At 50.1% G+C, this 15,954-nt stretch overlaps 1 long non-coding RNA gene across 1 annotated transcript; it reads right to left on the bottom strand.

The window, feature by feature from the left end:
* Positions 1-603: 603 nt before the first annotated feature.
* LOC130542913 (uncharacterized) lies at positions 604-9,140 on the bottom strand. Its single transcript, XR_008957816.1, has 3 exons — positions 8,726-9,140; positions 7,499-7,672; positions 604-3,212 (listed from the first exon to the last, which is right to left on the bottom strand). It is a non-coding gene; the product is annotated as an uncharacterized LOC130542913 (long non-coding RNA).
* Between the last annotated feature and the right edge of the window lie 6,814 nt (positions 9,141-15,954).

Raw genomic sequence — 15,954 nt, 5'->3', positions numbered from 1 at the left:
TATTTCTCCTTTCAGCCGCAGCACTGAGGTGTCACGTATGTGAGATGGAGAACAGTTTCGCCTGCACCGGGGAGGCAAACTGTAACCAGGGTGTTGATTTTTGTTCTTCTGTTGCCGTGAGTAAGTATCTCAGCTCATGCTGGGCTTCACAGGCGGGTCCGTACATACAACAGGAATCGGGGTCTGTCCAGATTGTCTCAACAGGGAATAGCTAATATAAAAGTGACCTTTAAAAAACGGGAGAGCAAGGTCCTGAGACCATCAGGACTGAAAGCGGGTGGCCGAGGAGACCAAGTCATGGAAGACCAGACCGCCAAGAGTTGGCCAAGGGGAAATAGTGGGGTGCAGGAAGAACGTAGTAGGGGATTATTTGTATCCATTTTTACACAAAATTATTTATCTATGAGGAGAGAGAGAGAGAGAGAGAGAGATAGGTGCCCCTGCAGGGGGAGGGGCAGAGGGAGAAAGAGTCCCAAGCAGACTCCCCACTGAGCGTGGAGCCCAACGCCAGGCCGATCTTAGGACCCGGACATCACCCTGAGCCGAAACCAGGAGTCGGACGTTCATCCGACTGAGCCACCCATGCGTCGCTATTTGCATTCATTTTTAAGTGAAGAATGAAGTTTTAATGATTTCACCTGTCCCGCGGAGAATAGCTTTGACAAGAGAGCTACATAATCGGGTGTGGGCTTACCATGTGTTCTGGAAGGAATGTGTGTGCTGTTAAAATGTTTGGAGACCATCGCTCTGCCGCGTATAAATCACCCCAGAACTTCTGGCCACACGAAGCCGTCCCCACCCCAGAGGCGCCCGGAGGCCCAGCGCCACCCAGCGGTGGCGTGGTCAGGGCTGGGGAATTCAGATGCAGCCTGGCAGCCACTTCCGGCGGTCCCGCCCACGTTCCCGGAAATGTGTGGGGTGCAGAGTGGAGGCTTAGGACTCACGCTCGCCCCACGCAGACCTCAAGAAGCTCCTAGGGAGAGGTGATGGGCACGAGGAACTGCAGATGCGGTGAGGCCAGAAGAGTGCCCCGCAGCCAGTGCTGAGCCATGCTGCCCCTGGCAAAGGCCCGGATAGGGAAGGGTCCAGCTCCCTTGTGTGTCCCGTGGTTACCAAGGCCTGTGCTCCCTGGTAGCGAGATGCTGAGGCCTAGGAGCCTGTACGTTCCCACAGGGAGAGCCCTGCCCCAGGTTCCCGGTAGGCATGCACAGGCCAGGGCTGGGGAAGGGGGTGCGGGGTCGGGGAGGGGGGTGCATCTCATGGCCACTCTGTAGGCAAGGCAACCCCTAGCCACAATAGCAGCTCCTAACACAAAGGCCTGCCCCGTTCCTCCTCGGTGTTGTCTCCTGACTCCCTCCTAGACGGACGGGGCCTCTAACCACGGCCCTGGGACCGGGCTGCGGGGGGCACCAGAAGGTCAGGGTTGGACAGGTACAGACAGGAAGTGCTTTGGGCGCTGCTTTCAATTCACACGATTCCTTTCTCTCTGTCTGTATTTGCTCTTAGGAGTATACCCACGTCTCTTCTACGTTTCAAAGCAGTGCTCCAAGTATTGTCCTGTAGAGGAATCGTTGGATCGGATAGTCAAGTCCTTTGTCCTCTTAAAGCCTATGCCTTTTCTGTACATAAGGTGCTGCCGTGGGGTGTTATGTAACACAGGGGGGCCGGACCTCCCAGAGCCAGGGTACAGACAAGGCGGGAGCGCGAGCGCCTCGGGGAGCAGCAGTGCCTGGCTGGTGCTCTTCCTGACGCTCTCCTCTGGGTGCGGGGGCCTCAGGCTGCCGTGAGCCGCAGAGCACGCCTCGGGCCCTGCCTTCTGCACCACGGCACAGAGCAAGCGGACTGGCTGCGCGTGCTCGGAACCTGTTGCATTAAACTTGTTTTCCACTGGTGAACTCAGGTCTGACTTTCGAGGGACCTTAGGGTAGCTGGGTGGGGACCAAGTCCCGTTGGCCATGGCCCGCAGCTTGCATTGGAGCAAGTCCAAAGCCTCTGACCGCGATCTCGTTCACGAGTGTTTCTCTTTGAACACAAGCCTTGTAACACTGTGTATTGCTGCCCCGCTCTCCTCCCCTTGGCCTTTGAGGGCTTCCGACTTGGTGGAGGGGAGCCCGAGCGTCCCCCGAGGAGAGCAGTGCTCGGATGCTCCTGGCCTTGGGAGGACCCCGGGCCAGTGGGAAGACAGGACGATCTGGGCGTGAGACACCCAGGAGTGAAGGACCCCTCAGCATGGGGTGGGGGGAAGGCATCCCAGGGACAGCCCTGGTCCGATGGGGGCGGCACCACGGCTGCTCTCGCTGGGCTCCTCTGCCCGGACTCTGGGAGACGGAACATGAGGAATTCTGTAGAATGAACTTGGACTTGGCCCAACACCTGGCACAGGTGTGTGGGCTCACCGGTCTGTGCATCCGTCCAACATCGGGAACTTGGGTGAGGGAGCCGGCAGCAGGGCCAGGTAGACGCTCCTCGCTGAGTGCCGCTGCTACTGGGAGCGCAGGCCGGGGGAGTGGGGGTGTTGGCTCCGGCAAGGCAGCATCGCTGCGAGGTGGCCGAAGCCCCCACGCCGGGATACGCGCGCCCGCGAGTCCTAGCACCTAGGTGTCGGCTTTCAGACCTGGAAGAAAGAGAGGCTGAGGGTCCACCTTGAGTCTAGAAAGCAGTCTTCCAAGGGGAACAAATCTCTCTGAAGCTCCACGAGCTCCCAGTCCCTGTCCTCCGACGGCCGGACTCGGGGCGTCACACAAGGGCCCACGGGAGGAGCTCGGGAGTCGAGGCTTCAAACCTTGCCGGTCGGAGGCTTCCAGGGTCCTCTCTCCTGATCGATACACGTGCAGCTGCTGGCACCTTCCTGAACACACAGGCTCTCTGCAGCCTCTGCGTCTTCGAACGAGCACGTCCACCTGTCTGAAACGTCATTCTGTCCCAAGCACTTAGAAACCTCCTATCACCTCCTCGTCTTTACGGAACGGACACCACCACGAGAGAAGAACGGCCCAAGAAAGCCGGGGGGCGACATAATTATGAACGAGAGATAAGTGTGAGCTGACCAAGGCCGAGCGAAGTAAAGTAATGGATAGGTTCTGAGCCAGCGCGGCTTCCTCCGGCAAGGTGAGAACGGTTCCATCCTTCCACAGGGCGTCGTGCACTCTCTTCAGAGAGTCCGGGGTAAGAACCCTATGACCGTCAACATTCACCGATGATTTGCTAACAATCTGGAATAGAAGAGAATTTCAGTCATTTAATAAAAGTTACCTCCCAAATCCTAAAACGACATCATTCTTTATGGTGACACACTGAATGTTTGCCCATTAAACCTCGAAAACCTCACATACATGGACTAGTACACTGTTGTAACTACAACCAGAAGTAACGTAGAAAGCTCAGCCGTATTATACAAGGAGAACATAAGGAGTATAGAAATTTTACCTGACAATATGCCTCAATAGATAGCTTAAAACCCTCCTATTATAAAACTTGAAAATGTTGAATAAAAAATATTTAAAATAGTTTTCAACTGTATGCCATGCCAATTTTGAACATTTCATAGACAAAATCAAGAAAGAAGTAAGGGAAAAAGAAACTGAATCACGACAATATGTATTCAGCATTCTGGAGCTTGCAGCTGCCTTCAGGATCCTTGCTTTCTCATGAGGAAAGAACAAGTTAGAGTGAAAAAATATTAGGTGGGCCACACACACACAAGAAAGAAAGAAAAGGAAGGAAGGAAGGAACAAAACTTAAAGAGAACCTCCAGAAATGAGAAAAATAAGCACAGAATGTACAAACTTGAGGGATAAACAACAGGTTACACATACAGGGAGAATAAAAAAGTGCAATTCCAGCTGAACGGTTATTAAGATGCAGCCCAGAGATAGAAAGTGATTGAAGATACAAAGAAGAGCGTAGAACATGTGGAAAGAGGAGAAAGTCTAACACAGAATTAGGCAGAATTCCAGAGGGAGTCAGAATAGAACACAGGCAATATTAAAACAAAAAGTAACGGGTGAGTTTTCAAAACTGATTTAAGACAGAGATAGATCAAGCAATCACAACTGATCTGCACTGAGACACATTCAGAGTAAAACTTCAGGATTTCAAAACCAACGGGAAGTATTAAAAGCTGCCCAGGAGAAAAGGTACGTTTAAAACAGAAGAGCAATTATACTTTGTGTGGACCCCAACTTTAATATGGAAGTCAGAATATGAGGCATTCTTACTTCCAAAGCGAAAGAGAAAATAATCAGAAATTAGCCTGTAATTGAATACTTAAAAAGATATTTTCTGATAAAACAAACAAACCTGAAATGGCTCCCCACTGATCAGTCATTACTAAAGGAATACCCAGTAAACATTCTTTAAGGAGAGGACAGTCACAGACAGAAAGTATCATGAAAAGTGATTTTAATATGTGGTGTTATGAACTGAGCTGTGGTGCCTCGAAAATTCATATGTTGACATCTTAATGTCATGTGTGACTGTATTTGGATTAAGGGAGTAATTAAGGTGCCATGAGGTCATAAGGTGGGGCCCTGAGCCAAAGGAATCAGTATCTTTAGAAGGCGAGACACCAGAGAGCTGGCTCCCTGCCACCTGAAGAAGGGGGCTGTCTGCAGGCCAGGAAGCAGGTGCACACCAGAACCTGAGTCAGCAGGCACCTGGACTTCAGACTCCAGCCTCCAGGCCTGTGGGAAAGAGATCTGTTGTTCAACCCACTCCGTCCTCATTTTGTTGCAGCGACATGAGAGGACTAAGACATGTGGGTAATCAAAGCAAACCTCAACTGGGTAGCACAAGGATAATTCCTTATTTGGAAGGTCAAAGGAAGTAAGACAAAACTGGATACCAATGGCAGGAGGGAACTGATTCAGATCAAAGTGTTATTTGGTTTTTGCATGGTTTACAAAGGGGTCAGAGATCTTGTTAGAATTTAGATGTATTTCACACAACTTCCACAAAAGATTCTTCCAGCTCCCCCAGCATCTAAATATATAAAAGGCTGTTTTTAGCTCACAGGTCCTATAAAAACAAGCTGCTAGATTGGCCTTCAGGCTGCCACCCCCTACAGGAGGGAAACACCATTAGCCCAGGGAGTTTACGCTCCTGGCGCTGGAGTTAAAGTGAAGAAGCTGGGATTAGTAAAAATTAAAAGCTCCAAGGAGTGGGTGGCCCCATGGAACTCCTCCGAAGACTCCTGCGGAGGGGTGAATCCGGGTGGGGGTCTCGGGGCTGCGGGAGGGCCGGGCTGGACCCGGACCCTGCGGAGGGGTGAATCCGGGAGGGGGTTCTCGGGGCTGGGGGAGGGACGGGCTGGACCCGGACCCTGCGGAGGGGTGAATCCGGGAGGGGGTCTCGGGGCTGGGGGAGGGACGGGCTGGACCCGGACCCTGAGGAGGGGTGAATCCGGGCGGGGGTTCTCGGGGCTGGGGGAGGGACAGGCTGGACACACACCCTGCGCGACGAAGCTTTGCACTGAAAAAACCGGCAGCGGGGTGGACAGCGGCGGAGAGGAGAGTCCCGCGGGGCCGCCAGGCTGGAAGCGCAGAGGAAGGAGCACGTCCCTCCCTCCCCGCTGCGCCGCCCGCTCCGTCTGGCGCCCCTAGCGGCGGAGCCTCGCATGGCGGCACCGGCCTGGGAAGCGGGGTCTGCAGAGCCAGGCGCGGGGCCTCTAGAGCTGAGCTATTTTTAGTAATTGGCACACCATGTAAAGAGGAAACAGGCTTTCTAGGAGCAAGAATTTGGGGAGCTTTCATTAAGGACGGTCATATGTCAAGTTAAATTATATCACCTTGCAATTTCATAGATCATATTACAACAAAGGTGATACTCAGAACTGACCATCTCCGATTATTTTGCCACATGTGACCGTCATCTAGTCTCTTGCGGGGGCTCTGCCCGCTGTGGCTGGCGGTGGGGCCACGACGTGGCGGGGCCGCTGTGCGCCTCTTCCCCACTCAGCGCCCGGTGGCGCTGCACTGGCAGCAGAGGTCAGCCAGGGGACGGTCCACACCACGAAATCAGCAGATTATCAGAGAAAAGCATGTCTCAACATATCATTTTGTGGATTATTTACACTTCAGAAAGTGGCAGAGAAACGCTGATCACGCAGAAGTGATTGTCTGTGGCTGTTCGCGCTGCGAGTGGCCCAAAAATGGGGGAGGTAGTCTTCTAGAATTTGAAAACCATTATCCACTCGCACAGAGAATTCCCTGACAGCGCTGATGAGTGAGCCCCACATGTGACGTCTCTGTTGTTCCATGTCCTCTTACCCTTCGATATGGACACAAATACCAGTCAGCCCTGGGGTCAGAACGGGTGCTTCCCTTGTGCTGCAGGAGAGCCCAGCAAGGCACTCTGGGCTCACTGTTGGCCGTGGCGGAGGGGCCGCGAGGAGTACTGCGTGTCTCACTGTTCTTTGTGACTGGCGTGCTACATGTCTTCTGTACGCGTGTAATTGGCAGTAAACTTAGGCACGCGCTCAGCTGCTCCTTCAGCTCTCACCAGTGCACCCCTGAGGGGCTCCCCTCCTGCCCACTGTGCTCCTCCTCTTCTGGTGGGTGCCCCTCTCTTCCCCCCCACCTTTCTTTCTGTCTCATATCCCCCTGGATGATTCCTTTTTGCTTCAGGTCCCTGGACCCTCCATACCCTTGGATCAGTCCTTCCAGCTAATGGTGCTGAGGGTCGCAGTCTTCGTGACATTTTCCCCCTTCCCAGAGGTCATGATGCCTGTGTTGACACACCTTTCCTGGAGAATTCTGGGCTCTGAGAGCTCTGGGATGATGGCCAGACTTTATAGGTGAAAGAGCATTTCCCGCCCAAACACTGTTTGACCCTCAGGGCCAGCCTGGAGGAAGCCCCCCCAAACCCACCTTGGGAGACCAGGGCTCTAAGCCTCAGCGCCACGCTCGGCCCTCCAGCTACAAAGCAGCACTGCCAGAGCTCAGACCAGACCCTGAGGTCTCCAACCCAGGCCTGCCCGGCCGTGGCCGCTTCGGGAGACAGGGCTCCCTTGGTGGGGAGGTCTCTGGTTCGGCTGTGCGTGGGGATGCTTTCCTGGACTCAGCAGCCTAGGGAAGATCCAACCACAGCTTCCTGGCTCCTAGGCCACATGCGGCCGGATGTCTGGTCTACTGTGCAGATGCCTGCAGCCTCCCCAAGAGTGCCGGCTCCTGCTGGGGTGCTCACTGTCACTGTCGACGCTGCCGGCGGACCGACTGTGCCGGCCGCCGAAGGCGCCAAGCTGGTGCTCCGCTAGAAGCAGACCCCGAGGTGGGGGTTGGAGAGCCAAAGATTCATTCAGGAGGGAAGAGGACAGCTCTAGGGGAGACGAGGAAGAGCAGGCATCGCTTAGCCAGTCACCGCTGCGGGCCACGGGCTCCTCCCACGGCAATCACGTGGTGCTTGTGTAAAACCTCACCTCGGACCGTCCCACCTGGCCGAGGGAGTGGGGGTGCCTCAGGGACTGAGGGGGGCATCCATTTTCCTGGCGTTGCTGGCCTACCTTGCTGAGATCCAAGGATCAAGGCCAGGAGCAAGCCCTAGGCCGAGAAGTGTGGTGCCAGCACTGGAGCTGGGCATGGACACAGGGCGCTGAGGCAGAGGGAACAGGTGCGCACGGATGCTTCGTCTCATTAGAACTCAGCAGTGCCTTCCGAGGCCAGCCGCACAGGGGGCCCTGCAGGAAAGATGAGGCAAGAAAGGCAGGAAGCTTGCCCAAGGCCTCGCTGCAGGGAGGTCACAGCCACGCGTGGGAGCCAGGCGCTCCTGCCCCCTGAGCCCAGAGGATCTCTTAAATAGGTCTTCTCTACTACCTAGGACAGTGGGAAGCACATGCAGAAGCTGTTCCCTTGGGGCACCTGGGGGCTCAATGTGTTAAGCGTCTCCCTTTGGCTCAGGTCATGGTACCGAGGTCCTGCGATCAAGCCCCACATTGGGCTCCCTGTTCAGTGGGGAGTCTGCTGCTCCCTCTCTCTCAAATAAATAAATACTCTCAAAAAAATAAAAATAAAAAAAGAAGCCATTCCCTGTTGCCACAGGCTGCACTTACCACCCCCAGGACCCTCCTTCCTGTGAAAACCACTGGCCCTTCCAGTCTCAGCCAAGGCCACTGTGGACCAAGGCAGGCACCATGCCCAGCATGTGGGAGGCACAATAAATATTTGTGGAATGAATGACTAAATGACTTCAGGGGGGGCTCTTTATCTCCAGTTGGACAAGTCCTCCCTCACCTGTCTCCTGTGTGCAGACTGATACCTGCTGGGGCCCAGGGGGCCGAGGTGCCCTGCCCCAGCCTGCCCATTGGCCAGGCTTCTGTAGCAGAGCCAACAAGGTGGTGCCCCCCACAGGGCACCCCAGCCTCCAGGCAGCCAGCTGGCTCCTCCGGGGCCCAGACGTGCTCCTCCAGGAGTCAGCATAAGGACACAGGGCCTGCCAGGTGGCAGGAGCCAAGCTGGACACCAGAGGCATGGGGAGGTGCCCCCTGTTTGCAGAGTGGGCCTGGTGGGGGTGCAAACAGGGCAGCGTGGTGTGGAGCATGAGGCAGAGAGCTGGGATCCTGAGACCGGGGGTGCAGGCCCACAGATGAGCCACTGGCTTTTCCCTGGTCAGCTGGGGGGCACCTGAGCTCACCAGTGTGGGGCTTTGTGAAGCCCCTTCGGAGCCACCTTTGCTGGCATCCTCCCACCTGGGGAAAGGCGGCCGTGTCAGTCCCGCCCAGACCCTGTCCTACCTGGCAAAAGGGTGTGAGCTCCAGGTCTGGACCAGCAGCGAAGGCCCAGGGTCCTGAGCCAGCATGGTCTCCGCTGTCCCCGCTCTTGTCTTCTGGTGAGGGGTGTGGCCCTGAAGTCACCAGCTCCACGTCCTTCGTGTCCCCAGGTCCCCTTCGCGGCCTGCCTCTCTGGACCCCTAGAAGATTTCTGGGTCGCTCCTCCCGTTGTATGGGCCCCACCAGGCCCCTCTGCAACCTGTCCCTTTCACCTCTGTCTTCCTGATGCCTTGAGGCCAACCCCATGCCTTGGAGCCCCAGAGTCACCACGCTCCTCTTCACCATCACACCGTCTCCTGCCTCCGGGCTGGGCCGGACGTGGTGCACACTTTATCCCCTTTAGCTGCCCCTGGGGAGGGCACCTTATCTCCATCTTACTGACAAAGAATTTGAAGCTGCGGAAGGAGAGGCCACACAGCCAAGACCGGATTGGCTGCTCTGGGGACACCAAGACCAGGCCTCCCTGACACAGTGCTGCCACCGTGGGGAGGTCCCCAGGGTGTCCTCCCAGCACAGGGAGGCTGCCTCCCGCCCGCCCTCCCTTGCCCTTCAAGCTGGTCATGTGGGAAGCATGCAGGGCGCCCAGAATGTCCACAGGAGAGCCTGCCAGCCGTGAAGGACAGCCAGTTCCGTGAGAGGTGGGGGTCCTGCTGAGCGACTCCCCCTGAAGGCCAGGAAGCGGGATGGAGCCGGTGAACTGGGGCATGTGAGCACTTGTGTGCATGTGGGGGGTGGGAGTGGGGCACTGTACACATATCCGTATGTGTGTGGACATGTGTATGCATGAGTGTGCACATGTGTGTGATAGTGTGTGAGCCTGTGTGCTGTGCGTGTGACAGAAGCAGCAGAGGGCAGAGGGGTGCGGTGGGGGCTGGCCGCTTTGAGTGTGCTTGGTGTGTGAGTTCACACGGGGCTGAGGCTGCAAAGAGTAGCAGGAGCGAGCAGGAATGGCCAAGCCTGCCCTCGGTGCAGGAAGGCGGGTGGAGGATGCTCTGAGATGTTGGCCAGGGCCAAGCTTCCTGTCGTCTTTGGCTGGAGCATCGGTCCACGCTGCTCCCGGTGGCTTGAAGGAGTCCTGAGTCGTGCCTGTCCTCAGTGGCAGGAGGGGTGCTGGTGGTGAAGTCAGGGCTCAGGGCCATGCTGCTGGCTTCTGTGCCCAGCTTCCCACTGCCGCTCTGCCTGCCACATTTCCGCTTTGCCAGCAGAAGGTGCTAGAGGGACCTGGATGCTGGAAGGCGGGAGCCATGCCTGTGCCATAGCCATCTGTAGAGAGCAAGACGGAGTCACTCATGTCAAGCAGTGGCTTGTGTCCAGCAATGACACAGCAGTTAAGGGCATCGCAGCTAAGACCGGACATCACTGAGACCGGCACTGGCCGACAACACCCCAGCACTGACAACCAGGAGAAGCAGAGGACGTCTGCAGGGGCCCAAGACCGCTTAAATGCCTTTAAGAGGGGAGGATTTGGGGAAGAGTTAGGATGGTGGACAAGGAGGGGACCCTAATTTCGTCTGGTACCTGAAATTCAGCTAGACAGTTATCGAGTCACTCTGAACACCTGTGAAATCAACCAGAAACCTGAGAAAAGAATTGCTGCAATTCTACAAGTAAAAAAGTGACCATTTTTGCGAGGTGGGAGGTGCGGGGATGTGAATCTGCGTGCTATATCGGAAGATAACCTGCGGGTGGACGGAGCCTCCCTCAGCCAGCTGCCAGAAAGCGACAGAGCTGCGGAACACAAAATCAGAACTTTCATTTTATTTTATTTAAATTCAATTTTATTTAAATTCAATTAATTAACATATAATATATTATTTGTTTCAGGGGTACAGGAATGTGATTCATCAGTCTTATACAATACTCAGTGCTCGTTACAACACATACTCTCCCCAATGTCCATCACCCAGTTACCCCATCCTTCACCCCTCAAACCCTCAGTTTGTTTCCCATGATTAAGAGTCTCTTATCTGGTTTCATCTTGCTTCATGTTTTCCTCTCTTCCCCTATGATCCTCTGCCTTGTTTCTTAAATTCCACATATCAGTGAGATCATATGATAATTGTCTTTGTCTGATTGACTTATTTTGCTTAGCATAATACCCTCATTCCATCCACACTATTGCAAATCACAAGATTCCATTGTTTATGACTGCATAATATTCTGATATATATATAGATAGATAGATAGATATAGATAGATAGATATATATACATATATATCTCACATCTTCTTTATCCATTCATCTCTCGTTGGACATCTGGGCTCTTTCCATAGTCTGGCTGTTGTGGACATTGCTGCTATAAACACTGGGGGGCAGGTGCCTCTTTGGATCATTACATTTGTATCTTTGGGGCAAATAGTGCTACAGTTGCTGGGTCGTAGGGTAGCTCTATTTTTAACTTTTTGAGGAACCTCCACACTGTTTTCCAGAGTGGCTGTGCCAGCTTGCATTCCCACCAACAGTGTAAGAATGTTCCCCTTTCTCCTCCTCGCCAACATCTGTCATTTCCTGACTTGCTAATTTTAGCCGTTCTGACAGGCGTGAGGTGGTATCTCATTGTGCTTTTGATTTGTATTTCCCTGATGCCGAGTGATGTTGAGCATGTTTTCATGTGTCTGTTGGCCATTTGTATGTCTTCTTTGGAGAAATGACTGTTCATGTCTTCTGCCCATTTCTTGATTGGATTATTTGTTCTATTGGTGTTGAGTTTGATAACTTCTTTATAGATTTTGGATACTAGCCCTTTATCTGATATGTCATTTGCACAAATCTTCTCCCATTCTGTTGGTTGTATTTTGGTTTTGCTGACTATTTCGTTTGCTGTGCAAAACCTTTTTATCTTGATGAAGGCCCAGTAGTTCATTTTTGCCTTTGTTTCCCTTGCCTGTAGAGATGTGTCTTGCAAGAAGTTGCTGTGGCTGAGGTCGAAGAGGTTACTGCCTATGTTCTCCTCTAGATTCCAGTCTCACATTTAGGTCTTTCATCCATTTTGAGTTTATTTTTGTGTGTGGTGTAAGAGAATGGTCCAGTTTCATTCTTCTGCATGTGACTGTCCAATTTTCTTAATACCATTTGTTGAAGAGATTGTCTTTTTTCCATTGGCTATTCTTTCCCCCTTTGTCGAAGATGAATTGACCATAGAGTTGAGGGTCCGTGTCTGGGTTCACTATTCTGTTCCATTGATCTATGTGTCTGTTGTTTTTTTTTTTTAAGATTTTATTTATTTATTTGATAGAGAGAGAGACAGCCAGCGAGAGAGGGAACACAAGCAGGGGGAGTGGGAGAGGAAGAAGCAGGCTCCCAGTGGAGCAGGGAGCCCAATGCGGGACTCAATCCCAGAACACTGGGATCACGCCCTGAGCTAAAGGCAGACACTTAATGACTGAGCCACCCAGGCACCCCTATGTGTCTGTTTTTGTGCCAGTACCATACTGTCTTGACGACTACAGCTTTGTAATAGAGCTTGAAGTCCAGAATTGCGATGCCCCCAGCTTTGGTTTTCTTTTTCAACATTCCTTTGGCTATTTGGGGTCTTTTCTGGTTCCATACAAATTTAGGATTATTTATTCCAGCTCTGTGAAAAGTGTCAATGGTATTTTGATAGGGATTGCTTTGAATGTGTAGATTGCTCTGGGCAGCACAGACATTTTAACAATATTTGTTCTTCCAATACATGAGCATGGGATTTTTTCAATTACTTTGTGTCTTCCTCAAAATTTCTTTCATGAGTTTTCTGTAGTTTTCTGAGTACAGATCCTTTACCTCTTTGGTTAGGTTTATTCTCAGGTATCTTAAGGGTTTTGGGTGCAATTGTAAATAGGATCCATTCCTTAATTTCTCTTTCTTCTGTCTCATCGTTAGTGTTAAAATCCAGCTGACTTCTGTGCATTGATTTTATATCCTGCCAAGTTGCTGAATTCCTGTATGAGTTCTAACAATTTTGGGGTGGAGTCTTTTGGGTTTTCACGTAGAATATCATAATATCGTGTCATCTGCAAAGAGACAGAGATTGACTTCTTTGCTGATTTGGATGCCTTTTATTTCTTTTTTTTTTTGTCTGAGTGCTGAGGCTAGGACTTCTAGTACTATGTTGGACAGCAGTGCTGAGGCCAGGACTTCTAGTACTATGTTGGACAGCAGTGGTGATAGTGGACATCCCTGCCGTGTGCCTGACCTTAGGGGAAGAGCTCTCAGTTTTTCCCCATTGAGAATGATATTCCCTGTGGGTTTTTCATAGATGGCTTTTATGATATTGAGGTATGTTCCCTCTATCCCTACACTGTGGAGAGTTTTAATCAAGAAAAGACATTGTAGGGGCGCCTACAACCCTTCTCTAGCAGGTGCTCTTTAACCTCCATGTATTTGTGTTCCTTACAAATTTTCTCTTGTGATTAAGTTCCAGTTTGAAAGCACTGTGCTCTGAAAATATGTATGGTACAATCCCAATCTTTTGGTACCAGTGGAGACCTGATTTGTGACCCAGGATGTGAACTATTCTGGAGAATGTTCCATATGCACTCAAGAAGAATGTGTATTCTGTTGCTTTGGGATGGAATGTTCTGAATATATCTGTGAAGTCCATCTGGTCCAGTGTGTCATTCAAAGCCCTCATTTCCTTGTTGATCTTCTGCTTAGATGATCTGTCCATTTCAGTGAGGGGAGTGTTAAAGTCCCCTGCTATTATTGTGCTGTTATCGATGTGTTTCTTTGATTTTGTTACTATTTGGCCTCTCCCAAGTTAGGGGCATAAATATTTACAATTGTTAGATCTTCTTGTTGGATAGACTCTTTAATTGTGATATAGTGTCCTTGTTCATCTCTTATTACAGTCCTTGGTTTAAGATCTAATTTGTCTGATAGAAGGATGGCTACTCCAGCTTTCTTTTGATATCCATTAGCATGACAAATGGTTCTCTCCTCCCTCACTTTCAATCTGGGGGTGTCTTTGGGTCTAAAATGAATCTCTATGTATCAAAGATGTGCAAAGAACTTCTCAAACTCAATACACGAGAAACAAATAATCAAATCAAAAAATGGGCAGAAGATATGAACAGACACTTTTCCAATGAAGACATACAAATGGCTATCAGACACATAAAAAAATGTTCAAAATCATTAGCCATCAGGGAAATTAAAATTAAAACCACATTGAAATACCACCTTTTGCCAGTTAGAATGGCAAAAATTAATAAGGCAGGAAACAGCAAATGTTGGAGAGGTGGAAAAAGGGGATCCCTCTTACACTGTTGGTGGGAATGCAAGCTGGTACAGCCACTTTGGAAAACAGTGTGGAGGGCCCTTAAAAAGTTAAAAATTGAGCTACCCTATGATCCAGCAATTGCACGACTGGGTATTTACCCCAAAGATACAGACGTAGTGAAGAGAAGGATCATATGCACCCCAATGTTCATAGCAGCATTGTCCACAATAGCCAAATTGTGGAAGGAGCCAAGATGCCCTTCAACAGATGACTGGATTAAGAAGATATGGTCCATATATACAAAGGAATATTACTCGCCATCAAAAAGAATGATTTCACAACATTTGCAGCAACATGGACGGGACTGGAGGAGATTATGCTAAGTGAAATAAATCAAGGAGAGAAAGACAATTATCATATGGTTTCACTCATTTATGGAACATAAGAAATAGCAGGGAGATCGGTAGGAGAAGAAAGGGAAGAATGAAGGGGGGGTAAACAGAAGGGGGAACAAACCACGAGAGACTACGGACTCTGTGAAACAAACTGAGGGCTTCAGAGGGGAGGGGAGTGGGGGATTGGGACAGGCCAGTGACAGGTATTAAGGAAGGCACATATTGCATGGAGCACTGGGTGTTATACGCAAATAATGAATCATGGAACACTACATCAAAAACTAAGGATGTACTGTATGGTGACTAACGTAACATAATAAAAAATTATTATTAAAAATTTTTTTTAAATAAAATAAAACAAGTCTCTTGCAAACAGAATATTGATGGGTCTTGCTTTTTTATCCAATCTGATACCCTGTGTGTTTTGATTAGGGCATTTAGACCATTTACATTCAGAGTAATGTAATTGAAAGTACTAATTGAAAGATATGAATTTAGTGCTATTGTATTGCCTGTGAAGAGACTGTTACTGTATATTGTCTCTTCTCCTTTCTGGTCTTTTTTACTTTTGGTCTCTCTCTTTGCTTAGAGGACCCCTTTCAATATTTCTTATAGGACTGGTTAGGTGATCACAAATTCTTTTAGTTTCTATTTGTCCTGGAAACTTTTTATCACCCCTTCTATTTTGAATGACATCCTAGCTGGATAAAGTATTCTTGGCTGCATATTTTTCCCATTAACACCCTGAATATATCATGTCAGTCCTTTCTGGCCTGCCAGGTCTCCATGGATAGGTCTGCTGCTGATCTAATGTTTCTACCCTTATAGGTTACAGACCTCTTGTCCTGATCTGCCTTCAGGATTTTCTCTTTCTCTGCAATGTGTAAGTTTCACTATTAGATGTCCGGGTGTTGACCTATTTTTATTGATTTTGAGGGGGGTTCTCTGTGCCTCCTGGACTTGAATGCCTGTTTCCTTCCCCAGATTAGGGAAGTTCTCAGCTATAATTTTTTTCAAACAAAACTTCTGCCCCCCCTTCCTCTGGGACCCCAATTACTCTAATTTTGTTTTACTTTATGGTATCTCTGATCTCTTGAATTCTCCCCTAGAGATCCAGTAGTTGTTTATCTCTCTTTTTCTCAGCTTCTCTATTCTTCATCATTTATCTTCTGTATCACTAATTCTCTCTTCTGCCTCATTTATCCTAGCAGCGAGAGCCTCCATTTTTTATTGCATCTAATTAATAGCCTTTTTTATTATGACTTGGTTAGATTTTAGTTCTATTTCTCCAGAAAGGGATCCTCTAGTGTCCTCCATGCTTTTTTCAAGCCCAGCTAGTATCTTTATCATCATTATTCTGAACTCTAGTTCCAACACCTTACTTACGTCCATATTGATTAGGTCCTTGGCAGTTAGTACTGCCTGTTGTTCTCTTTTCTGAGATGAGTTTTTCCATCTTGTCATTCTGCCCAGAGAAGAATAGATGAACAAGAGAGCAAAATACTAAAATGGCAACAATGACTCCAGAGAAATATACACTAAACAAATCAGAAGAGAGTTGAAGCCAGAAAAAAAAAAAAAGAGAGAGAGAGTAAAA

This window comes from Ursus arctos, unplaced genomic scaffold, assembly GCF_023065955.2.
Source record: "Ursus arctos isolate Adak ecotype North America unplaced genomic scaffold, UrsArc2.0 scaffold_6, whole genome shotgun sequence".
In the NCBI taxonomy this organism is placed as follows: Eukaryota; Metazoa; Chordata; class Mammalia; order Carnivora; family Ursidae; genus Ursus; species Ursus arctos.
This window is presented reverse-complemented; position numbering and strand designations above follow the sequence as displayed.